This window comes from Aristolochia californica, unplaced genomic scaffold (assembly GCF_029961685.1).
Source record: "Aristolochia californica isolate CCGP_79_NKW_82.1479 unplaced genomic scaffold, dmAriCali1.0.hap1 SCAF_10, whole genome shotgun sequence".
Lineage (NCBI taxonomy): Eukaryota > Viridiplantae > Streptophyta > Magnoliopsida > Piperales > Aristolochiaceae > Aristolochia > Aristolochia californica.
In genome coordinates, this window is record NW_027181771.1 from 18,170,587 (window position 1) to 18,192,539 (window position 21,953).

Here is a 21,953-nt window from a genome sequence, read left to right on the forward strand (position 1 = left end):
TTTTGGAATTATCTCTCTCAACATTTGTGTTTTTCCATTTTGGATGTTCAATTTCTTTTCAAATCCAAACTTGAGTTTTCACTCTCCCATTTTTCTCATAGACAAAATGATAAGGCAAATAGATCACAACAAAAGGAAAAATAAAAGAGTTTATGTATGGAAAAATTGTAAACTTTAATAACTGTAAGTGAAGAAAATTATTTCATGCATTAAAAATGAACACCAACGTTTTGTTATCCATGTTTGGGAAATTCCACTAGTACAACCCTTAATAGCTTGGTGGAATTTTATAAGAAAGAGATTGCTAATTGATCCTAACATGTTTTAAATATGGATATGCATGCCTGAAACAAGTTGAAGATGCAAATGTCCTAATGATCCAAAAATTTCAAAAAGTAGGAAAAATTAAATTCTCAAGAGCCAAACAACCCAATTTTTGCCTATTTACAAAAAGCGGACCTATCAATTATAGATCATCGTAAACATTTTGATGGATTAATGATGTGTAACGGTTATAACTTTTGTTAGAAATGACTTATGATTTGGGAGTCAACAATCAGATAAAAATGGCTTGCCCCCCCTTTTCCGATGATTGCAAAGTCTAATATATAAAAAACTGAAAGAGTTTACTATCCTTAAAAATCACATAAACGTTTTGGTATTATCTCTCTCAGCATTTGTGCATTTCCATTTTAGATGTTCAATTTTTTTTCAAATTCAAACTTGAGTTTTCACTCTCCCATTTTTCTCCTAAACAAAAAGATAAGGCAAATAGATCACAAGAAAAAGAAAATTTTAGAGTTTATGTATGCTAAAAATTGAAAACTATAAGAAATGTAAGTGAAGATAATTATTTAACGCACTAAATATGAACACCAAAGGTTTGTTATTCATGTTTGGAAAATTCCACTAGTTAACCAAATAGCATGGTGGAATTTTATAAGAAAGAGATTTCTAATTGATCCTAACATGTTATAAATATGGTGATGCAAATGACCTAATGATCCAAAACTTTTAAGGAGTAGGAAAAATTAAATTCTCAATTTAATGTGCGGGGGAATAATTACCAAAGCCAAACAATCCACCTTTTGCCTATTTACAAAAAAACGGTCCTAAAATTTATAGATCATCGTAAATGTTTTGATCTATTAATGATGTGTAACGGCTATAATTTTTGTTAGAAATAACTTATGGTTTGGGAGTCAACACTCAGTTCAAAATGCCTCACACCCCCCCCCCCCCCCCTTTTCGGATGATTGCAAAACCTAATATATAAAAAGCTAAAAGAGTTTACAATCCTTAAAAATCACAGATACTTTTTGGAATTATCTCTCTCAGCATTTGTGCATTTCCATTTTGGATGTACAATTTTTTTTCAAATCCAAACTTGAGTATTCCCTCCCCCTTTTTTCTCGTTAACAAAAAGATAAGGCAAATAAATAGATCGTAACTAAATGAAAGTTTTTGAGTTTATGTTTGCAAAAAATAGAAAAGTATAACAAATGTAAGTGAAGAAAATTATTTCATGCACTAAAAATGAACACCAAAGTTTTGTTATGCATGTTTGGAAAATTCCACTAGTACAAGCCCTAATAGCTTCGTGAAATTTTATAAGAAAGAGATTTCTAATTGATCCTAACATGTTTTAAATATGGATATGCATGCCTGAAACATGTTGAAGATGCAAATGATTTCATGATCCAAAAATTTCATGAAGTAGGAAAAATTAAATTCTCAAGTTAACGTGTGGTGGGATATTTACCAGAGCCAAACGACCCACTTTTTGGCAATTTACAAAAAGTGGACCAAACAATCATAGATCATCGTAAATGTTTTGATCATTGTATGATGTGTAATGGCTTTAGTTTTTTTTTAAATGACCTATGGTTTGGGAGTCAACACTCAGTTAAAAAAACCTTGCCCTCCCTTTTCCGATGATTACAAAACCTAATATATAAAAAACTAAAAGTGTTTCCAATCCTTAAAAATCACAGATAGTTTTTTGAAGTATCTCTCTCAACCTTTTTGCATTTCCATTTTGGATGTACAATTTTTTTTCAGATCCAAACTTGAGTTTTCACCATCCAATTTTTGTCTTAAACAAAAAGATAAGGCAAAAAGATCACAAAAAAATAAAAATTTTAGAGTTTATATATGCAAAAAATTGAAAACTATAATAAATGTAAGTGAAGAAAATTATTTCAGGTACTAAAAATGAACTCTAAAGTTTTGTTATCCATGTTTGGAAAATTCGATTAGTACAACCCCTCATAGCTTGGTGGAATTTTAATAGAATGAGATTTCTAATTGATCCTAACATGTTTTAATTATATATATGCATGCCTGAAACTTGTTGAAGATGCAAACGACCTAATGATCCAAAAATTTCAAGGAGTAGGAAAAATTAAATTCTCAAGTTAACGTGCGGTGGGATATTTACCAGAGCTAAACAACCCACTTTTTTCCTATTTAACAAAAAGCGAACCTAAAAATCATAGATCATCAAAAATGTTTTCATCGATTAATGATGTGTAACGGCTATAATTTTTGTTAGAAATGACTTATGGTTTGGGAGTCAACACTCAATTAAAAATATCTCCTCCCCCTTTTTCAATGACTGCAAAACCAAATATATCAAAAACTAAAAGAGTTTACAATACTTAAAAATCACAAATACTTTTTGGAATTATCTCTCACAACATTTATGTTTTTCCATTTTGGATGTTCAATTTCTTTTCAAATTCAAACTTGAGTTTTCACTCTCCCATTTTTCTCGTAACAAAATGAAAAATAAAAGAGTTTTTGTATGGAAAAAATTGAAAACTTTAATAACTGTAAGTGAAGAAAACTATTTCACGCAATAAAAATGAACACCAACGTTTTGTTATCCATGTTTGCGAAATTCCACTAGTACAACCCATAATAGCTTGGTGGAATTTTATAAGAAAGAGATTTCTAATTGATCCTAACATGTTTTTAATATGGATATGCATGCTTGAAAAATATTGAAGAGGCAAATGTCCTAATGATCCAAAAAATAGGAGTAAGAAAAATTAAATTCTCAAGCAAACGTGCGGTGGGATACTTACCAGAGCCAAACAACCTACTTTTTGCCTATTTACAAAAAAACTGACCTAACAATCATAGATCATCATAAATGTTTTCATCTATTAATGATGTGTAACGGGTAAAATTTTTGTTAAAAAAGCCTAGAGCCCACCCACCCCCCTTTTTTGATGACTCCAAAACCTAATATATAAAAATCTCAAAGAGTTTACAATCCTTAAAAATCGTAGATACTTTTTGGAATTATCTCTCTTAGCATTTGTGCATTTCCATTTTGGGTATTCAATTTATTTCAATTCCAAACTTGAGTTTTCACTCTCCCATTTTTCTCATAAACAAAAAGATATGGCAAATAGATCTCTACAAAATGAAAATTTTAGAGTTTATATATGCAAAAATTTGAAAACAATAATAAATTTAAGTGAAGAAAATTATTTCACGCACTAAAAATGAACACCAAAGTTTTGTTATCCATGTTTGGCAAATTCCACTAGTACAACACCTAATAGCTTGGAGGAATTTTATAAGAAAGAGATTTCTAATTGATCCAAATATGTTTTAAATATGGATATGCATGCCTGAAACATGTTGAAGATGCAAATGACCTAATGATCCAAAAATTTCAAGGAGTAGGAATAATTAAATTCTAAAGTTAACGTGCGGTGGGATATTTACTAGAGCCAAACTACACACTTTTCACCTATTGACAAAAAGCAGACCTAACAATCATAGATCATCATAAATGTTTTGATCGATTATTGATGTGTAACGGCTATAATTTTTCTATGAAATAACTTATGGTGTTGGAGTCAACACTCAGTTAAAAATGCCTCCCCCTCTTTTCTGATAATTGCAAAACCTAATATTTAAAAAAACTAGCAGAGTTTACTATCCTTGAGAATCAAAGATACTTTTTGGAATTATCTCTCTCAACATTTGTGCAGTTCCATTTTGGATGTTCAATTTATTTTCAAATCCAAACTTGAGTTTTCTCTCTCCCATTTTTCTCGTAAACAAAAAGATAAGGCAAATAGATCACAAAAAAATGAAAAATAATAGAGTTTAAGTATGAAAAAAATTGAAAACTATAATTACTGTAAATGAAGAAAATTATTTCACACACTAAAAATGAACACCAAAGTTTTGTTATCCATGTTTTGGAAATTCCACTAGTACAACCCCTAATAGCTTGGTGGAATTTTATAAGAAAGAGATTTCTAATTGATCCTAACATGTTGAAGATGCAAATGTCTTAATGATCCAAAAATTTCAAGGAGTAGGAAAAATAAAATTCTGAAGTTAACGTGCGGTGGGATATTTACCAGAGCCAAACAACCCACTTTTTGCCTCTATACAAACACTTTTTACCTACTTAAAAAAAGTAGACCTAACAATCATAGATCATCTTAGATTTTTTTGATCGATTAATGATGTGTAACGGCTATATTGTTTTGTCAGAAATGACATATGGTTTGGGAGTCAACACTCAGTTTAAAATGCCTCGCCCCTCCTTTTTAGAGGATCGCAAAACTTAATATATAAAAAACAATAAGAGTTTACAATCCTTAAAAATCACAGATACTTTTTGGAATTATCTCTCTCAGCATTTGTGCATTTCCATTTTGGATCTTAAATTTTTTTTCAAATCCAAACATGAGTAGTCATTCTCCTATTTTTCTTGTGAACAAAAAGATTAGGCAAATAGATCACAACAAAATGAAAATTTTAGAGTTTATGTATGCAAACAGTTGAAAACTATAATAAATGTAAGTGAAGAAAATTATTTCATGCAATAAAAATGAATACCAAAGTTTTGCTATCGATGTATCGGAAATACCACTAGTACAACCTCTAATAGCTTGGTGGAGTTTTTAAGAAAGAGATTTCACAACCCACTTTTTGCCTATTTACAAAAAGTCGACCAAACAATCATAGATCATCGTAAATGTTTTGATCAATTAATGATATGTAACGGCTTTAATTTATTTTTTAAATGACTTATGGTTTAGGAGTCAACACTCAGTTAAAAATGCCTCACCCCCTTGTCTGATGATTGCAAAACCTAATATATAAAAAACTAAAAGAGTTTACAATCCTTAAAAGTCACATATACTTTTTGGAATGATCTCTCTCAGCATTTATGTATTTCCATTTTGGATGATAAATATTTTTTCAAATCCAAACTAGAGTTTTCACTCTCCTATTTTTCTCATAAACAAAAAGATAAGGCAAATAGATAACAACAAAATGAAATTTTTTATTTTTTATATGAAAAAAATTGAAAAATATAATAAATGTAACTGAAGAAAATTATTTCAGGCACTTAAAATGAACACCAAATTTTTGTTATCCATGTTTGGAAAATTCCACTTGTACAACCCCTAATAGCTTGGTGGAATTTTATAAGAAAGAGCTTTCTAATTGATCCTAACTTGTTTCAAATATGGATATGCATGCCTGAAACATTCTGAAGATTAAAATGACCTAATGATCCAAAAATTTCAAGGAGTAGGAAAAGTAAAATTCTCAAGTTAACGTGCGGGGGGATATTTACCAGAGCCAGACAAACCACCTTTTGTTTATTTAGAAAAAGTGAACCTAAGAATCGTAGATCATCGTAAATTTTTGATATTTTAATAATGTGTAACAACTATAATTTTTTTTAGAAAGGACTTATGGTTTGGGAGCCCACACTCAGTTAAAAATGCCTCGCCCCCCTTTTTCGATGATTCAAAACCTAATATATGAAAAACTAAAAGAGTTTACAATCCTTAAAATTCACAGATACTTTTTGGAATTATCTTTCTCAGCATATGTGCATTTCCATTTTGGATGTTCAATTACTTTTCAAATCCGAACTTGAGTTTTAACTCTCCCATTTGTCTCGTAAATAAAAAATATAAGGCAAATAGAACACAAAAAAATGAAAATTTTAGAGTTGATATATTCAAAAAAAATGAAAACTATAATATATGTCTGTGAAGAAAATTATTTCATGCACTAAAAATGAACACCAAAGTTTTGTTATATATGATAGGGAAATTCCACTACTACAACCCCTAATATCTAGATGGAATTTAATAAGAAAGAGTTTTCTAATTGATCCTAACATGTTTTAAATATGGATATTCAAACCTGAAACATGCTGAAGATGGAAATGACTAATGATCCAAAAATTTCATGGAGTAGGAAAAATTAAATTGACAAGTTAATGTGCGGTGGGATATTTAACATAGCCAAACAACCCACTTCTTTCCTCTTTAAGAAAAATGGACCTAACAATCATATATCATCATAAATTTTTTGATCGATCAATGATGTGTAACGGCTATAATTTTTGTTAGAAATAACTTATGGTTTGGGAGTCAACACTCCGTTCAAAATGCCTTGCCCTCCATTTTTCGATGATTGCAAAACCTAATTTATAAAAAACTCAAAGTGTTTACAATCCTTGAAAATCACATATACTTTTTGGAATTTTCTCTCTCTGTATTTGTGCATTTCCATTTTGGCTGTTCAGTTTTTTTTCAAATCCAAACTTGAGTTTCACTCCCATTTTTCTCGTAAACAAAAAGATAAGGCAAATAGATCACGACAAAATGAAAATTTTAGAGTTTATGTATGCAAAAAATTGAAAACAATAATAAATTTAGGTGAAGAAAATTATCTCTTACACTAAAAATGAACACCAAAGTTTTGTTATCCTTGTTTTGGAAATTCCACTTGTACAACCCCTAATAGCTTCGTGGAATTTTATAAGAAAGAGATTTCTAATTGATCCTAACAAGTTTTAAATATGGACATGCATGCCTGAAACATGTTGAAGATGCAAATGGCCTAATGATCCAAAAACTTGAAGGAGTAGGAAAAATTAAATTCTCAAGATAACATACGGTGGGATATTTACCAGAGCCAAACAACCCACTCTTTGCCTATTTACAAAAAGCGGACCTAACATTCATAGATCATCAGAAATGTTTTGATCGATTAATGATGTGTAACGGCTATAAGGTTTTTTAGAAATGACTAATGGTTTGTGAGTCAACACTCAGTGAAAATGCCTCACCCCCCCTTTTTGGATGATTGTAAAACCTAATATATAAAAAAAGAAAGGAGTTTACAATCCTTAAAAATAACGGATACTTTCTGGAATTATCTCTCTCCACATTTGTGCATTTAGAATTTGGATGTTCAATTTTGTTTCAAATCCAAACTTGAGTTTTCACCCTCGCATTTTTCTTGTAAACAAAAAGATAAGGCAAATAGATCACAACAAAATTAAAATTTTTGAGTTTATGTATGCAAAAAATTGAAAACTATAATAAATGTATCCGAAGAAAATTATTTCATGCACTAAAAATGAACACCAAACTTTTGTTATCCATGTTTGGAAAATTCCACTAGTACAACCCCTAATAGCTTTGTGGAATTTTATTAGAAAGAGATTTCTAATTGATTCTAACATGTTTTAAATATGGATATGCATACCTGAAACATGTTGAAGATGCAAATGACCTATTGATAAAAAAATTTTGAGTAGGAAAAATTAAATTCTCAAGTTAACGTGCGGTGGGATATTTACCAGTGCCAAACAATCCACTTTTTGCCTCTATACAAACACTTTTTGCCTTTTTACAAAAAGCGGACTTGACAATCATAGATCATCTTAAATTTTTTGATCGATTAGTGCTGTGTAATGGCTATAATTTTTGTTAGAGATGACATATGGTTTGGGAGTCAACACTCAGTTAAAAATGTCTCGCCCCTTCTTTTCCGATGATTGCAAAACCTAATATATAAAAAATTATAAAATTTTACATTCCTTTAAAATCACAGATACTTTTTGGAATTATCTCTCTCAGAATTTGTGCATTTCCATTTTGGATGTTCAATTTTTTTTCAAATCCAAACATGAGTTTTCGCTCTCCTATTTTTCTCGTAAAGAAAAAGATTAGGCAAAAAGATCACAACAAAATGAAAATTTTAAGGCTTATGTATGTAAACAATTGAAAACTATAATAAATTTAAGTGAAGAAAATTATTTCACATACTTAAAATGGATACCAAAGTTTTGCTATCCATATTTTTTAAATTCCACTAGTACAACCCCTAATAGTTTGGAGGAGTTTTATAAGAAAGAGATTTCTAATTGATCATAACATGTTATAAATATAGATATGCATACCTGAAACATGTTGAAGAAGCAAATGACCTAATGATCCAAAATTTTCAAGGAGTACAAAAAGTTAAATTTACAAGTTAACATGCGGTGGGTTATTTACCATAGGCAAACAACCCACTTTTTGCCTATTTACAAAAAGTGGACATAACAATCATAGATCATCATAAATGTTTTGGTCAATTAATGAAGTGTAAAGGCTTTAATTTTTTTTTTTAAATGGCTTATGGTTTAGGGTTCAACACTCAGTTAAAAATGCCTCTCCCCCCCTTTTCCAATGATATCAAAACCTAATATATGAAAAACTATAAGAGTTTACATTCCTTAAAAATCATAGATACTTTTTGGAATTATCTCTCTCAGCATTTGTGCATTTTCATTTTGGATGATCAGTTTTTTTTTCAAATCCAAAATTGAGTTTTCACTCTCCCATTTTTCTCGTAAACAAAAAGATTAGGCTAATAGATCACAAAAAAATCAAAATTTTAGAGTTTATGTATGCAAAAAATTGAAAAATATAATAAATGTATGTGAAGAAAATTATTTCACACACTGAAAATGAACACCAAAGTTTTCTTATCCATGTTTTGAAAATTCTACTAGTACAACCCCTAATAGCTTGGTGGAATTTTATAAGAAAGAGATTTCTAATTGATCCTAACAAGTTTTAACTATGGATATGCATGCTTGGAACATGTTGAAGAGGCAAATGACCAGGAAAATAGATCACAACAAAATGAAAATTTTAGAGTTTATGTATGCAAAAAATTGAAAATTATAATAAATGTAAGTGAAGAAAATTATTTCACGCACTAAAAATGAACAAAAAAATTTTTTTATCCATGTTTAGAAAATTCCACTAGAACAACCCCTAATAGCTTGGTGGAATTTTATAAGAAAGAGATTTCTAATTGATCCTAACATGTTTTAAATGTGGATATGCATGCCTGAAATATGTTGAAGATGCAAATGACCTAATTATCCAAATTTTCAAGGAGTAGAAAAAATTAAATTCTCAAGTTAACGTTCGGTGGGATATTTACCAAGGCCCACCAACCCACTTTTTGCCTATTTAAAAAGAGCTGACATCACTATCATTAATCACCGTAAAGGTTTTGATCGATTAATGATGTGTAATGGCTATAATTTTTGTTAAAAATGACTTATGGTTTGGGAGTCAACACTCAGTTAAAAATGCCTCCCCCCCTCCCCTGGTTTTTCGATGATTACGAAACCTAATATATATAAAAACTAAAAGAGTTTACAATCCCTAAAAATCGCAGATACGTTTTGGCATTATCTCTCTCTACATTGTGGATTTGCATTTTGGATGTTCAATTTTTTTTTCAAATCCAAACTTGAGTTTTCACTCTTCCTGTTTTCTTGTAAACAAAAAGATAAGGCAAATAGGTCACAAAAAAATGAAAATTTTAGAGTTTATGTTTGCAAAAAATTGAAAACTATAATAAATGTAAGTGAAGAAAATTATTTCACACACTAAAATTGAACACCAAAGTTTTGTGAACTATGTTTGGGAAATACCACTAGTACAACCCCTACAAACTTGGTGGAATTTTATAAGAAAAAGATTTCTAATCTGTCCTAACTTGTTTTAAATATGGATATTGATGTGAACAAAGGGTTGTTTTACACTGTTATATTGTGGGGTCCACCATGGAGTAACAAGCTAGAGGGACCCACAAACATAGGTTGGTTTTACCCTGTTATATTGTGGAACCCACCATGGAGGCACAAGGTAGTAGGATCCACAATGAAGACATGGGCAAGATTTACTCTACTACAATGTGAGACTGACCATGGAGGCACAAGATGGTGGGACCCAAAATGAGATTTTGTGGGACCCACAGGGATAGCCATGAGAGTGCAATCTATCCTTGAAGGGTAGGTAGTTAGAAGATCTTGTGGGATCCACTAGGATATCCACGAGTTGGCAACATATCTTGGAAGATCTCGTTTGCATTATATTAGGATTCAATGTACATCAAGTTACTGTAAGTAGTTTTGTTAAATTGAATGTAATTAGGGAAAGGGTTTATTCTATCTAGATTCTACCACGTCCTCCATTATAAATAGAGGGCTTGTAAACGGATTAAAGACCTTTGATTTTATTCATATTGAGAGTTATTCTTCTTGAGTTCTTGAAGGAACTTTTCGAACTTGTCAGGGATTTTTCCTTGTGGTGTTCAAATCGACTTATCAAACGGATTGTCCATCCCCATATGTGGCGTCTTCACTATACCAAGGTTCTTGCATTGCTAAGTAACGGGTCTCAGTTTCCATCCAAACTTGAAAGGTCTAGGGGACGATTACTATATTTGGTATCGAGTTTCGTCACAGGTTGACGTGGTTCGTATCAGCTGGTATCAGAGCTTTGGTTAATCAGGTTTGCCTATCCTTTTTTTTATTTTTAATTTTTCTTCTTTGTCAAAAAAATTCCAAAAAAAGAAGCCCATCTGTTTTAGGCGTTGCCGAGGAGGAGAAAAAAAAAATGAATGACTGAATCTTGTTGTTGCCAGGAAGAAGAAGAAGAAAACAAAAAATAAAATAAAAAATTAACGATTGAAGCTAGCTGTTGCCGGGAAGAAGAAGAAGAAAGACTGATTCTTTGTTCATGTCGTCACCGAAGAAGAAGCTCTGCGCCTTTGTCGAATAAAAAAAATAGATGCTACTGCCTCGCAAAAAAGAAGGAGAAGAAGGTGTTTTGCGTCAATGTTCATGACATTACCGAAGAAGGAGAAGCCTTCTCGACGTTGTCGACAGAGAAGGAGAAGCTAAGTTTGGCGCCGTTGCCGAAGAAGACGAAGAAAAAAAAAATTTCGTCGACGAAGACGACGGCCTCAGAGCCTGTCGGATTATCACCGAGCATTCGGCTAGCAAGTCTGACATTCCTTTATCATCGGAAAACCAATGGGGTGCCATCTTTGGTCTCGGTGTGTGAGGAAGACGAAGACCATCTTGGTGCCATGAGGAGGATGAAGACCGCTCATTTCGATGCTGTTAGAAAAAAACCATATTCGGTGCCGTGAAGGAAGGATGAGTTGTCCACAAGGATTCTGAACTTACTGATGCCCACACTGTTCGGGATCGGCAGAAGGAATAAGGTTGCCAATTAAAAATTTTCCTAAGTTAGGAAAATTTTAATCAGTGCCGGGTCGCGCCTCTTCAACTCAGCGAGCTGAGTTTCGTGCCAGACCGAGGAGACTGAACCGAGTCAACCCAGGTCAACTCAGGTAAAATAAAAGAGAGTACTCCCAAGCCAACTCGGACTCAGTCAACTCAATGGTCAACTGGGGTAAAAAAAATAAGTATTCTCAGGCCAACACAACTCGGATCAAAGCAAAAAAAAAAAAGTACTGGACCCATTCTCTGTTGCAAGTTATTCTAACCTCGTTTGCAGATTTTTAATCATGTCGCATGATCAAGAGATTCCATCATTTGGTGTTCTGAATCTGACAATGCAAGCATTAGTGGGGGAGATGAGATGGATAATGAGGAAGGATTTAGAAAGGGAGAAAAAGGAAACACAACGAAGGCAACCATCATTTGTTTTGATCAACGCAAGTAGGAACAGGTTGTACAGAAGGGAAGTTGAGGATATGGCCGAATTTGACAATTTCGAGGAGTATGATAGGATGTCAATGGCCAGCCATAGGAGATATGATCGGAATCGAGAAGCTAGGAACTTGGTAGATAACAACATGGGAAGTGTCAAGATGAAAATTCCTGCGTTTCAAGGAAGAAGTGATCCTGAAGCATACCTCGAGAGGGAAAAGAAGATGGAGTTGGATTTCAATTGTCATGACTACTCCGACTTCAAGAAGGTAAAACTCGCTGCAATTGAAATTATTGATTATGCTATTGTGTGGTGGGACAAGTTGTGCATCAACAGGAGGAGGAATGGAGAACGTCTTGTTGAAACTTGGGATAAGATGAAGAAAGTGATGAGACGACGATATGTGCCGAGTCATTACTATCGGGATCTATACCTCAAGAGGGGCGGTACATGGCCAAGACCAGAGAACTCGAGTGCAGCACCTTGGAGGTCAAACTACCAGCGACATAAGAAAATACGACCACCATCAAGGTCAAACATGAGCCAAAAATAGTTACCACTACCATGGATTTTCAAGGTAAATCAGCCCCTATTTCGACTTATTCTTGTTAGAATAAATGTTTCAAATGTCCGGGGAGAGGACACATAGCTAGCCAATGTCCAAACAAGCGAGTTATAGTAATCCGGGAAAATGGTGAAATTGATTCCGAAGACGAAGTTGATGACCTGCCACCAATGGAGGATGCCCCTACAGGAGATGAGAAGTTTGGGGCAGATAATTGTGAGATGGTTGGACTAGTCGCACGAGGTTCCTTAAGCTTGCAAGCTAAAGAAGAGGAAGCAAAAGTACAGTGGGAGAATATCTTCCACACTCACTGCCACGTGAAAGAAGATGTATGTAGTGTTATTATCGATGGTCGTAGTTGCACTAATGTTTCTAGTACTTCTATGATTGAAAAGATAGGGTTCACAAATCTTAAGCACCCTCGTCCATGCAGGTTGCAATGGTTAAATGATAGTGGTGAAGGGTTATGAAGCAGGTTGTGGTACCATTTCGAATTGGTAAATATGAGGATGAGTTAATGTGTGATGTGGTACCCATGCAAGGTGGACATCTCCTCATAGGGAGACCGTGGTAATTTGACAAATGTGTGCAGCATGACAGCTTCACTAACATGTACTCATTCACGCACAATCAGCAGACAATCACTCTAATTCTTATGACACAAAAACAAGTATACGAGGATGAAGTGAGGCTGCAACAATTGAGTAAGGTCGATGATGTGAAATTTAATTGGATCGGCTTTTATACCTCACAAGCGTACGAATTGTTCATGTAATCTAGCGGGAAAAAAAGGTCATATCCAAAGGGAGGACTGAATTTTGTGTATTCTTCAGTCAACTAGCCTAACCAAATATGATGAATTAATCTGAACTAAACACTAATTATATCCTAAATTATCAAGCAATAATCTAATTAACTACTTGCACAATAGGAAACGTCAACTCTGGATTTTACCATGATTTGTACCTCTCTTGAGCACCACGTAACCTCGAATCCGGATTCTCAATCCTTGCGTCTAGCCCCTCTCAGGCGCCTAGAGTTAATGACAGAAATTGGATTACAATAGACTGCAGAGAATCAATTTCCTATTGTGATGATGCTAAAATTATCAACTCTGGATTTTACCCTAATTCGTGCCTCTCTCAAGCGCCACGTAATCAGGAATCGGATTTCTCAATCCTTGCATCTAGCCCCTCTTGGGTGCATAGAGTGAAAGACAAAAATTGGATTAAAATACAAAAATCCAACCTAAATTACAATCCTACCCTAACTAGCTAATTCAATCAAATATTCTGAAAAAAAATATTCAATAAACATTAATTCTTAAATCAAATTTAATAAACATTCAAAACCTAAGTTCAAACTATAGGAAAATTAAATTACAGAATGAAAGATTACTCCCCTTCTCCTTCCTCTCGCTCGGGCAGCAAAGGCTAGTTCTCACAGCTGCAATTTCCAGAAATTGATGGCTTCGGGTTACAAGAGCGAGTGGTCGGAGGTAGAGACGACGCCAGTGAAGAAGATAGAAACCCACGGATGGAGGTGGTGCGGTAGACGACGGAATGGAGCCAAAGTTCTTTGACTGGGTCTCTCGAGTCTGGATCGGAGTCAAAATGGCTCTGGAAATGGTCGAAAATGGGTAATCGATGCCGGAGGATGGTCGGAATGTGGAATCGACACCGTAGGAGCCTTCTCGGGTCACCTCTCGGCCTGGTGAGTAGAAACTGGCAGTGTCAAACTCACCATGATGGAAACTCTCTCGAGCTCTCCTCGGGTATGCTCTCAGTTGCCGGACGGTGGTGGACGACGGTGGCGAGGTGAACGACGGCTGGAAATCCTCTCGGATCTCCCTTCTTCGGTCGGCAGCCTCCCATGTTTTTCCCCCTCGAGCTCCCTTTTCTTTCAAAATGTTGTTACCCTAAAAATCTCTCCCTTTCACTACTGGCATTTTGGTTAATATCTCCTTCTCCACCAAAATTCTCCTGAAATTTCATAATTCAATCCGTAAAAATCATTTCAGGAAGAAATAAACCCTAAAAGCAATGAAATATAATTCAGGAGAGAAAAATATGCAATATAGACAGTGATTAATGCCAAATTCAATAAATGCAAGTTTCATTTGAAAAGTGATAAATAACCACCTATAACACAATTATAAGGGCTATTCTATTATAATTAACCTAGTTCTCATGTCAGAATCTGGCATCTATCACACCCCAAAACCTAAATCTTTGCTAGTCCCTAGCAAAACAATAATAAAACCAAAATTAAGCCTAGGAAAACAAAATGCCACTTTCGTAGGGGACACGATTCCATTTAGCATCTGCAACAAGCCATTAAACCCCTACTTGACTGTACTGGACGAGTTGTGTCTCGTGAGGGTTTGCATGGAATTTACCCACAAAATTCATCTAAATCAACAATATAAAAAGAAAATTGAAGAAAATTTACTCCTCATTAGCATATGACTAACACTTGGTATCGTAAAATATCTGAAAATCATTTGAAACCCTGCTCAATTTGAAAACCTGTGTAAAATATAGCACATTATCAATCCAAATACACTCATTGTTACTCCGCCTAAACCAATGTGACCATAGGCAATTACTTCAACAGAACAAAGAGGCTACAAATAACAATAAAATCTTGGTCAAATCACAATTAAGAGAAAATAGTAGAGTAAGCCTGTTGTCTGACAATCTCACAAAAGAAATATACAAATTTCAATTTTGACCTGCAACTTCTTTCAACTTACAATTCATCATCAAAGTTAAGGAAACTCATTGCTTCCAGATTTAAACCCATTTTTGGTTATTACCAGCGTAATTTTTGTTTCACTAAATACTTTTGGTAGTACCACCATTTTTCATTCGTCTTCACTGCACATGCACTTATTTTTAAGTAACCGACTGTTCCGGTGCATGTCCCTGGGTTTGTCCAGGCTGTTTATGAGGTTATCTATCTTTTGCAAGCAAGAGCATTTCCATTTGCATTCATATATTACAACAAAGAATTTCACTAAGATAAAAAAAGAAGATCAAATAGGCATACATGACTCTTCAGACTAACATAGATCAACATTAGATTTACATGTTCTCTTTTGCAACTAAGTTCCAAGTCTAATGCAATAGTAAGTTATCCCACTGAATTCTCATGGATCACAACAAATAATATCATATTTATAATAGGCATATTCTACACAGTTTTACGAAAAATTTTGAAACACATTTGAGCAACTTATTTTAACTCTACTAAAGTTAACCACATACTAAGAGGAGTAATTTGAAAACATGAACAAAAATCAAAAGAAAATCATTGCTAGACATAAAAGAGCCGTTCCCCCCCCCCCCCCCCCCCCCCCCCCCCCGAACCTGAACCTGATATTGTCCTCAATGGGGACAAGTTAAAACACCAGAACGACTACAAAAAAGGAATAACAGCTAAAGAATAATAAAACTCATGGAAACCACATGCTCCATTGGCACACAAGAAGTAAACCAAAGCCAAAATAGTGCAAGGAAAAGAGATATCAGCAAACACCCCCAAACCTAGAGCATGACACATCATCAAACAAACCAACTAACAATTACTTAAATATCTGATTTACTAGACGATTTATTGTTGGCCTTAATGTCGGTTCTAGTGCCAGTCTTCTCGTCTAGTAGCTACTACTCCAGTTGACTCACAACTTAGCTAGTTATACTCCAGCAAAGTAAGGGTTAAGCTCCCTTAGGGCTCCTAAATCCATAGGTGGGACCATATGTGTTTGGTCATCAACAATAATACCAAAGAGTCAGTAAAGACCCCCATGAATGATACATAGTCTCCCTTGAAGAAGGTTTACTCGTATCAGCCGTACCCATAGGTAATCATCCGTAGATGAAACCGCTATCCCACATCACACTTTGAAGAAATCTTCGTGTGACTGGCCACTGAAGGTAGCAAGAATCACGCGCTAAACACAAGTCCTTGAGTTACTCACCATAAGGTTTTCAGTCAATACTTCAAGATCGAACTGGTCAATCCCAGAACGGTTGTTTGAGTACAGACCTCTCAAACTAGGGACCAAAAGTCTGTTCATCGACTACTGGAACCATTTATGCTCTCAGTCGGCAAGGGAGTACCCCAAGTCCATGACGGGGCCAACATCGCCGGGGGACCTCCAATAAATCAAGACCATAGTACACCAAAGGCTATCCCAAATAAGAATGAATAAACCAAAAATAAAAATTGTAATGTACAAAGGGATAGAAACGTGGGGATCGCCCACAATGTGCTAAGTTTATAGTCATAAGCAAGACTTTGATGCAGTCAAGATTAAATGATAGGTTCCTCCAAGAAAATCACCATCACCTCCTCCGGTGTGGGGACATTCTCACGATACGGTTTGAGCCTTTGACCATTAACTTTGAAGACCGACCCATCTCCGTGATTGCGGATCTCAACAGCGCCATGAAGAAACACCTGAAAACCTCAAATGGACCGGACCACCTGGATCTCAGCTTCCCTGGAAACAAATGCAATCGTGAGTTATAAAGTAAAACATTATGCCCAACAGTAAAAGACTTGCGAAAAATAGATTTATCATATAAAAGCTTTGTTCGCTCCTTATACAGTTTGGCATTCTCATAAGCATCATGACGTATCTCCTCCAACTCATTCAATTGCAATTTCCTCTCCTCACCCGCTTGAGTCAAATCAAAATTCAAAGCCTTAATGGCCCAATAAGCTCTATGCTCAAGCTCAACAGGTAGATGACATGCTTTGCCGAACACTAGGCGAAATGGAGACATCCCAATAGGAGTCTTATAAGCGGTTCGATAGGCCCATAAAGCATCATCCAATCGAGTGGACCAATCTTTCCTATCAAAGCGAACTGACTTCTCCAAAATCCATTTGATCTCCCTATTAGAGATTTCCACTTGACCACAAGTTTACGGGTGATATGGAGTGGACACCCAATGAGTGATGGAGTATTTCTTCAACAAGGTCTCAAATGCTCTGTTACCAAAATGAGAACCCCCAATCACTGATGATCGCTCTTGGGGTACCAAACCGATTAAAGATGTTTTCTTTTAAAACTTTTCCACCACTTTGTGATCATTTGTCTTACATGTAATAGCTTCGATCCATCTAGAGACATATTCAACAGCAACAAGGATGTATTGATAGCCGAACGAGATAGGAAAAGGACCCATGAAGTCAATACCCCACACATCAAACAATTCAACAATAAGAATGGGGTTAAGAGGCATCATGTTCTTCCTAGATAAACAACCAGTCCGTTGGCATCTATCACACACATGACAAAACTCATGTGCATCTCTAAATAATGAAGGCCAATAGAAACCACATTGCAAGACTTTAGCCGCGGTCTTTCTAGCACCAAAATGTCCACCACATGCATGGGAATGACAAAATTCAAGAATGTTGGCAAAGTCTTGCTCAGGTACACAACGCCTAATGACTTGGTCAGGACACACCTTGAACAAATAAGGGTCATCCCAAAAAAAATTTAGACTTGGGAAAAGAATTTCAACCGATCTTGTTTACTCCAATAATCAGGAATCTTACGAGTTACAAGATAGTTGACTATGTCAGCAAACCAAGGCAACTGGGATACTTGGACAAGTTGTTCATCAGGGAAGGAATCATTAAAAGGAAGGGATCCTTCCTGAGATGCTACACAAATCCTAGAGAGATGATCAGCAACAACATTCTCACAACCCTTCTTATCTCGAATCTCAAGGTCAAATTCTTGCAATTGCAAGACCCATCTAATCAAACAGGGTTTAGTGTCCTATATGGATAATAAGTACCTCAAAGCAGAATGATCAGTGAACACTATAACCTTTGACCCTAACGGATATGATCTGAATTTTTTCAAGGCAAATACAACAGCTAGCAACTCCTTCTCAGTGGTAGTGTAATTCAATTGAACATCGTGAAGAGTGCAACTAGCATACTGAATGACACAGGGAATTTTATCCATCTTTTGCCCCAAAATAGCCCCCAATGCATAATCAGAGGCATCACACATCAACTCAAAAGGCAAAGACCAAGTAGGGGGTTGGACAATGGGTGTAGTGGACAAACATTTCTTCGGTGTCTCAAAAGCATGAATACAGGCATCATCAAAGGCAAAAGCAACATCTTGAGCAAGCAAATTCGTCAAAGGATGAGAAATTTTGCTAAAGTCCTTAATGAAGCGCCTATAGAACCCAGCATGGCCAAGGAAAGAATGCACCCCCTTCACAAAAGTAGGTGGTGGCAGATTGGCAATTAGGTCAACCTTGGCTTTATCCACTTCTACACCCCGTTCAGACACTACATGTCCTAAAACAATTCCTTCTTTTACCATGAAGTGGCATTTCTTCCAATTCAAGACTAAATTGCAAAAAATGCAACGGGACAATACTAGTGAAAGATTGTGCAGACATGTCTCAAAAATAGAGCCAAACACAGAAAAGTCATCCATAAAGACCTCTTAAAAGTCACCAATCATGTCAGAAAAGATACTCATCATGCACCGTTGGAAAGTGGCGGGCGCATTGCATAAACCAAAAGGCATGCGTCTGTAAGCATAGGTGCCAAACGGACACGTGAATGTGGCCTTTTCCTGGTCTTCTGGAGCAATGGGAATTTGATTGTAGCTGGAGTATCCATCTAAGAAGCAATAAAAATTGTGGCCGGCCAATCGCTCTAGCACCTGATCAATGAAAGGTAGTGGGAAGTGATCCTTCCTAGTGGCGGAATTAAGTTTTCTATAGTCAATGCAGACACACCACTTGGTGGTAGTTCTTGTGGGAATCAATTCACCACTCTCATTTTTCATTATCGTTATCCCCCCTTTCTTAGGGACAACTTGAATTGGACTCACCCAGGTGCTATCAGAAATAGGGTAAATGATTCCTCTCACAAGCAACCTGATGGCTTCTTCTCTCACAACCTCCAGCATACGGGGATTTAACCTACATTGCATCTCACGTGAGGCTTTAGTCCCCTCCTCCAAATGAATACGATGCATGCATATGGAGGGGCTAATCCCTTTTAAGGCATCAAGAGTCCACCCCAATGCTTCTCTATGTGCTTGTAAAATTTCAGTCAATTGTTCCTCTTGCTCAGTACTCAAATCAGAGGCAATAATGACTGGCAATGAGTTAATGGGCCCTAAGAATGCATACTTCAATGTGGGAGGAAGTGGCTTAAGATCTAGCTTGGAAGTTTCAAGAGGTTTGTCCAAGTCAAGATGAAGATCCTGTGGATGATCAGTTGTGACAACCTCATTAGCTTCCTCCAATAGAGGTACAGAACTGAATAAAGAGTCAACCTCTCGGAAATATGTCTACTCATCAAAATAGTCCATGTCTAATGATGTTATGTAAGAATCAAAAGATTCAAGAGTGGATTAGTCATTAATCATAACAGTCTCTATCTTAAAAGCAGGACTCAGATCATCAGACTCAAGTAGAAGGTGCCCGACATTAAACACATTCAACGAGACCTTAAAATTTCCAAAAGACAACTCCAACTCACCACTTTTAAAATGAATGACAGCATTAGATGTGGCTAAGAAGGGACATCCTAGGATGACAGGAATTTGGTTGGTCACATTGACTACTGGTTCTGTATCAAGAACAATGAAATCAACCGGGAACAAAAATTTGTCCACTTTTATCAAAACATCTTCAACTATTCCTCGTGGTATCTTGATAGAACGGTCAACTAGTTGAAGTGTGATGAGGGTACGCTTCAATTCCCCCAAACCTAAATGCTGGTACACAAAGAAAGAAAGCAAATTCACACTTGCCCCTAAGTCAAGAAGAGCTCTCTGGATGGTATGTTCACCAATGACACATGAAATTGTGGGGCATCCAGGATCTCTAACTTTAGAAGGAGTGTTGTGCTTCAGAATTGAGCTTACATTCTCAGTAAGAAAGACCTTTTTGTTAACATGTTGTTTTCTCTTCTGTGTACAAAGGTCTTTCAAAAATCGAGCATAAGCAGGAACTTGCCTAATAGCTACAAGAAGTGGAATGTTAATGTGAACCTTACTAAACAATTCCAAGGTTTCATGCATGCTATCTCCTATCCTAGGTGGGCCCGATACCCTCTGCGGATAAGGAGCTGGTGGGACTTGGTTAGGGATCTGCCTCGCTGTTGGTGGAGAACTTGAAGGTTCTTCACTCAATGATGTGTCCCCATTGTCATTCTTTGACTCCTTAGACTTAGTGGTCCCTACCCCATTGTTCAACTCACGACCACTCCTAAGGGTGGTTATGGCTTTGGCTTGCTCGTGGTGGGGATTGGAATTCGACCCACTCTCATATGTGCTTTTGGGGTTAGGAATGGTTTGACTCGGGATTCTATTTTGTGCTTGTTCACTCATGTGGCTGGCCAACTGACTCACTTGCATTTCAAGTTTAGCAATGGAGGACTATGTATTCTGCATGAATAATTGAAGTGTATCCTCTAGTGAAGGTTCTTGTGGAATCAATGGTTGTTGAGTGAAGTGTGCGCACGGAGCTTGGGGTTGAGTAAACCCTAGAGGACCCCCAACCTGTGGGCCCTTGGACCATGAGAAATTTGGGTGCCTAGCCCAACCCGAATAATATATTTTTGAAAAAGGATCTTTCCGGTTTGGTCTATGAAAATTCTGAACTGCATTCAAGTCCTCAATGAGCTCCGGGTAGGATGAACTAGATGGACACATTTGTGTGGGATGAGATGAACTAGAGCATATGGCACAGACAGTAGATGGGTTAGGAGCAGGTGAACTCTTGGACACCATAAGGGCATCAATTTTTCTAGTCAACCCCTCAATCTTGGCCATGAGCATGGGTGTTTCACTAACCTCATAGAGACCCCCTCTTTTGGCTTCGTGGGATCTCCTATCAACATTAAATGACGAACCCCATTGCTGAGATTGATCACTCAACATTTCAAAGAAGTCCCACGCCTCACTAGCATTCTTACCCATCAAACTCCCACCACTCGTTGCATCTACCATGGATCTAACTTGGGGTGTAAGACCTTGATAAAAGTATTGCACTAAATGCCATTTCTCAAACCCATGATGCGGACACCTACGGATCAAATCCTTCCATTTCTCCCAAGCCTCATAAAAGTGTTCACCCTCCTGCTGCATAAAGTTGGAGATTTCTCTCCTGAGGGCTGTAGTTCTCTGAATGGGAAAGTACTTGGACAAAAATTTTGTGACTAATTTGTCCGAAGTAATGCTGCCCACCTCCAAGGAATTAAGCCAAGACTTGGCCTTATCCTTAAGTGAAAATGGAAAAAGTCTTAACCGGATAGAGTCATCTGAGAAATTCTGGAATTTGAAAGTCGCATAGATATCTAAGAATTCCTTGATGTGGTAATAAGGGTCCTCCTTCTCCAACCCATAGAATGTAGGGAGGAGTTGGATCACACCCGGTTTCAACTCATAACTGGCGGCAGTAGAGGGTGGCAATATAATGCAAGAAGGTGATGTGAAGTGGGATGGGATAGAATAATCCCTCAGGGCTCTACGGTCACCTGTAACAGGTAACTATAATGGTTCACCCTGA

At 36.1% G+C, this 21,953-nt stretch overlaps 1 non-coding gene across 1 annotated transcript; it reads left to right on the top strand.

The window, feature by feature from the left end:
• The first annotated feature begins 21,452 nt into the window (after positions 1-21,452).
• Positions 21,453-21,559, top strand: LOC137943288 (small nucleolar RNA R71). The gene has a single exon (XR_011110626.1). It is a non-coding gene; the product is annotated as a small nucleolar RNA R71 (small nucleolar RNA).
• Positions 21,560-21,953: the final 394 nt, after the last annotated feature.